We start from the raw sequence: 5453 nt of genomic DNA on the forward strand, positions 1-5453 counted from the left end.
TTCATAACAATGTTGAAGCAGCTTTCTATCAATGTCCCTTTGGTAGAAGCTCTGGAACAAATGCCCAGTTATGCCAAATTTATGAAAGATCTGGTCACCAAGAAAAGATCTGTCACTTTTGAGGATGATGATAGACTGCAGCATTGTAGTGCTATTGCTACAAGATCCCTCGTACAAAATAAAGAAGATCCTGGTGGGTTCACTATTCCTTGTACAGTTGGGTCATTACATTTTGCGAAAGCATTATGTGATCTGGGGGCAAGCATAAATCGCATGCCCCTCTCGATTTACAAGAAATTGGGTTTGGGGGATCCAAAAACCCACTGCGATGCGGCTACTGATGGCTGATCGGACAGTGAAACGGCCTATAGGGATACTCCATGATGTGCTAGTAAAAGTGGAGTCATTCATCTTTCCGGCTGATTTTGTTATTCTTGATTGTGAGGTCGATTTTGAAGTGCCTATTATTCTTGGGAGGCTATTCCTTGCTACAGGTAGAGCATTAGTTGATATGGAGAAGGGACAGATGACATTTCGGTTGAATAATGAAGAAGCGACCTTCAACATTTGTAGGACCATGAGGCAGAGTGGTGAGCTCCAATCGGTATCTGTCATATCCCACAAAGAAAAGATGAAGAAGGAGAATGCACAAAAAAATGCAAAACAAGAGTTTATGGTTGGGGATTTGGTGCTTGTAGACAGTTCTGGGTCGCCTTGTCTTCCGGGCAAGCTCAAGTCCAAATGGACTGGCCCTTACTTGATTACCCAAGTATTCCCTCATGGAGCAGTTGAGTTAAAAGCCAAGGAGGGAGTGCGGTTTAACATGAATAGAGATAGAATAAAACTCTATTTTGGCCATAAAGCATCGGGGAATGAAGTGATAGAGGCATACCATCTTGATGAAGTCTGAGTAATTAAGTGTCCCCAGTCGTGCCGCGACATTAAATCAGGCGCTTGTTGGGAGGCAACCCAATACTTATAGTCTTTTTAGTAATGGTAGCATTTTTCTACTAATGGGTTTTTAAATTTGCAGGCACATCACCAGGAAATTCTGCAGAAAATTACTCTGCAGCAGTCACTGACGGACACATCGACAGACGGTTGCGCCTGAGACGGACCGTCTTATGCCTCCGTCGTACCAGGTACGTCTTTCTGTTATTTTCAAACTAGGGCACACACGACGAAACCAACGACGGGTCGTCACAACTGCGACGGACCGTCGTCGGGAATCGTCGCGTGATTAATGAGTCGTACCCGACCTGACCCGGCTGGAGTCTTTTTCAAAATCAGACCGTTTAAACCCCCCAACCCCTCATTTCACCCCATTCCTTCATTTTTCCTCCCATTTCCCTCTCTTTTCAACTTCCACATTCTCTCCCTCGATCATTGTTCCCCCAAAATTCACCAGCCCTAAAAGTTATCATCTATTAGTCGGAGTTGCTGCTGTGGGTGTCTTCTTGGTCACCGAGTACTTGCCCACCTTGTTTTTCTCCAATTCTAAGGTATGTGTCTCTAATTTCTACTCATTTATCTTGCATTTTTGTTTATTAATTAGTATTAGCTTAGTTCTTCGTCATATGTTCGTTTCTTTTATAGGATTCTGTCTAACCTAGGTTACAAATGTCGAAATTGCCGTGTTTACAACCCTAGACATAGGTGCTTTTGCATTGCTAGTTTCCTAGGTAGTTGGGTTAGACAAATGTAGGTCCAAAACACTACAAGTTTGACCAGGGTTCACCAGGGATGCATGGGGAACCCCCAGTTCTATCACTGATATACAGAACGAGACCCCAACGACGGACCGTCGTACCCACGACGGATCATCGTAAGGTTCGTTCCAAAAGCCCTAGCACCCTGTTCCAACGGACATATGTGACGGACCGTCGTGCACAACCGTTCTGGTTGTCAGAGACCCTGTTTCTAAGGGTCTCTCACTTTTTCCAAGTGTCCTTCAACGGACACATGTGACGGACCGACATACCCACGACGGTCCGTCCTGCATGACCGTCATGACGGTCAGAGACCCCTCTCCTAAGGGTCTCCATATTTTTTTCAAGTGTCCTACGACGGACACCTACGATGGACCGTCGTGCCTGTGACGGTCCGTCCTGCACATACCGTCATACTAGTCAAAGACTCTCCTTCAGGGTTCTCCATATATACGTAGTTTAAGTAAAACACGACGGACCCCATGACGGTCCGTCATAGTCACGACGAGCCGTCACCATGCCCGTCGTGTGTCCCTGTTACCATAGTAATGACATACTATTTTAATTGTTTTTGTGGTTTTGCTTGTCTTGTTTGCCACTTCTCATACTAATATTGATCCTTTACAGGTACTATCTACTATGGCACCCAAGCAAGACCGAATCTACGCACGCGGGCGATCGAAGTCTGTCGCCCCGTCTGCCCGCATGGTCATTGGCTCGGATGATGAGCGTGACCCCGAGTATGTGCCCCCAGGCACTTCCACCCCTTCCCGTGCTGCACGTGCTCCCAGAGCCACACCCAAAAAGGTGGCGTCCGGCGTAGTCACTGCCTCCCAGTCTGATGAGGAGCGCACACTGACCGGCACACCCTCTGGGTCAGCCACAAATGAAGAAGGAGCGTCTGGCTCCTTAGGAGTATCGTGGTCCGAGGAAGCCTCCGGCTCTGCTGAGGTTCCCGCACCCGCCACCGCTGCAGCGTCGGCCTCGTCTGATGAGGCTGACAGTTCGGAATCCACATCAGGTTCACCAGCTCATGCCCTCACCCCGGCTACTGACCAGCCCAACCGGTGGTGTGTCGACGGGCAATTTCAAGTCTACTCCGACGCCAAGTTCCTGACCGATAAAGGAGTGATGACTCGAACACTCACCTTGGAGCGGCGGGTCCTTACAGGGAGTCTCCCGACGATGCCTGAGATCCACAATCTCTTCACCAGGCATCGCTTGGAGTGGACAGCACGTCCGTTGGGACGTTACAGTGAAGAAATGGTCCGAGAGTTCTACGCATCCTACGTAGCGACTCTCCGATCACAGATAGATAGGCGGGCTTCCCCCGCTAAACAGGACCCACTGGAGCAGGTCCGAATACGGGGCCTACAGGTTGACATTTCCCTGCCTTCCATCCGCCGGTTTCTATACGGTGAGGGTGTTGATGCTACTCGGACCCCTCTCACTGCCGAGTTTGACTACCGCTGGCAGATAGTTAAAGATGGCCAGTTCCTGCGCGAGCCATCACTGAGAGAGACCACCAAGAGGTGGATGGCCCTGCACCTGTCAGTTGATGGAGAGGGTGCCGACTGGGTAACTGAGCCAAAGGGGGCCATCAAGAAGGCCAACCTCACTTTCACGGCGAAGTTCTTGTGGCTGATTGTCCGTCACTGCCTTTCCCCCACAGCTGCTGATAATATCGTTACATGGGATCGAGCAGTGTTGATGGCGGCGATGATAGCCGGGTTCGAGGTGGACTTCGCGTGGCTTCTACAGGCAGTCATGCACGAGAGGGCTTTCAAGGTCACTACTACTTACCCTTTCCCGTGCATGATCTTTGCTCTCTGCAGGTCCCCAGGTGTGCCTATATGGCACGTAGAGCAGCTCAAGACCCCGCAGGGCACTGTTGACGCCGGCCTCATCAGAGACGAGGCGAATGAGTTTGCTCCACGCAGAGGGCCCCGTCCAGAGCTGCCCCTACTTGCTGATGATCTTGCTAATACGGTATCCCAGGCCCGCACGGCTACACAGGCGGCGTCCACTGACACTACCCCGGTCGAGTCTATCCCGGGTAGTAGCACTGCCCCGAGCTCCTCTCGCACAGCCCCTCTACCGGCACTGGTCCCGCTTGCTAGGGTCCAAAAATTAGAGGCGCAAATGGCTACACTTCTGCATCATATCCAGCCGTGGATGCAGAAGTCTATTACTGAGTCAGAAGAGCGCCTAGAGCGGAAAATGGTACAGTATACAGAGCGGAAGATCGCTGAGGTTAACCAGCGCTTGGACGCCTTTGAGTTGAGGGTGCTAGACCGACCAGCCCCTCCGGTGGATGTGTCGACTCTTCAGGCAGTTGACAGTCTTCGTGCAGATATCGACACGATCTTAGAGGCTAGTGTGCCGGAGTCTGAGGCCCCTTCCGTCGAGCCTGCTGAGGACACAGTGCTAGCGGCCCTATTCGCCACCTCAGAGATTCCACCACCTCCCCCTCGAGAGCATGCCAAGAGGCGTAGGGGTCGAGCAGAGGACGAGGCGCGAGCACGGAAGAAGGAGCGCCGAGAGATGGAGGCTGCGAGGAGAGCCTCACTTGCTGAGGAGGAGGCGCACCAGATGAGAGCATCAGAGTTAGCGGCTGGGGCGTCTAGCTCCCGAACTGTGGAGATAGCAGGAGGCACTACTGATAGTGCGGTTGTTGCTGAGGACACTACTGAGGGTGTCCAGATTGCAAAGGACGTGGGTTCCGGGAAATCGGACCCACCAGCTTGCTGATCGACGGCCTTTGCGCCACAAGTTTGCTTCACCTACCACTCTAGTATTTAAATTTTTATGCATTGGGGACAATTGCATGTTTTTTTGTTGGGGGTGGGGTAAATGGAAAGTGAGTGTTAGGGTGAAGTCTGAGTAGCCCAATTCACTATCCTCTTTTGGGGTTTTCTTGCCTGTGTTCTTTTTCCCCAAAAGACTGATTACTTTTTCTGTTGAACCGGCATGTTTATATCTTTTGTACATAGTTTAATTCTGGAGCATGATGGCTAAAATGATATCCTGATAAACTGGAAAATGATGCATGACTAGGCATAGTAACTGATAATTGTGTGGCTCTAAGCATGACATAGAGTTACACCATTGCATTACCCTAAGTCTTAAATTCGAACTAGGTGTCTGATAATCTGGTATAGTGATGAGATTTCAAGTGAGTGTGAGGAAAATTCGAATAAGTCCACCATTGGTGCTAAGCTAGAACTTGCCTGGTTAGTCCTGCTGAAAGTAAGCTGTAATAGACAATTAGGAAAGGATCATAGGCCCTTATTCAATATAGCCCATTGTTTAGCCTAAATAAAAGAAAACCAAATGAAATTTATCCTTCTTTGATCCTAATGATTTGAGCTTAAATTAGACCTTTCTTTCTCACCCCAACTGATCTTTTCTGGGAATAATGTGTTGGCCTGGTCCCTCCTTGGACATGTGCACCTCAGCTTATGCCAAAAGCATAAGTTGAGGGTGGCTAATGCAGTAAACAACCTTCTTTATGGCCCTGACCCAACTTTGGGTATTGTGTACTTTGACTCATGGCAAAGCCATGAGTTGAGGGTGGCTATTATGAGGAATGCTCTGGAAAGTGGGGTTGAAAGAACAAAGAGAGAGAAAGAACAAAAGTAAAGTGACTCAAGATATAGTTGAAAGAAAAGTAAAGAAAAAGAAAAATATACAAAAGATACAAGCAAGAAAAGAAGAGAGTCACTTACACAAATGAAGAAAGAA

The sequence above is a fragment of the Solanum pennellii genome, chromosome 9 (genome assembly GCF_001406875.1).
Source record: "Solanum pennellii chromosome 9, SPENNV200".
Lineage (NCBI taxonomy): Eukaryota > Viridiplantae > Streptophyta > Magnoliopsida > Solanales > Solanaceae > Solanum > Solanum pennellii.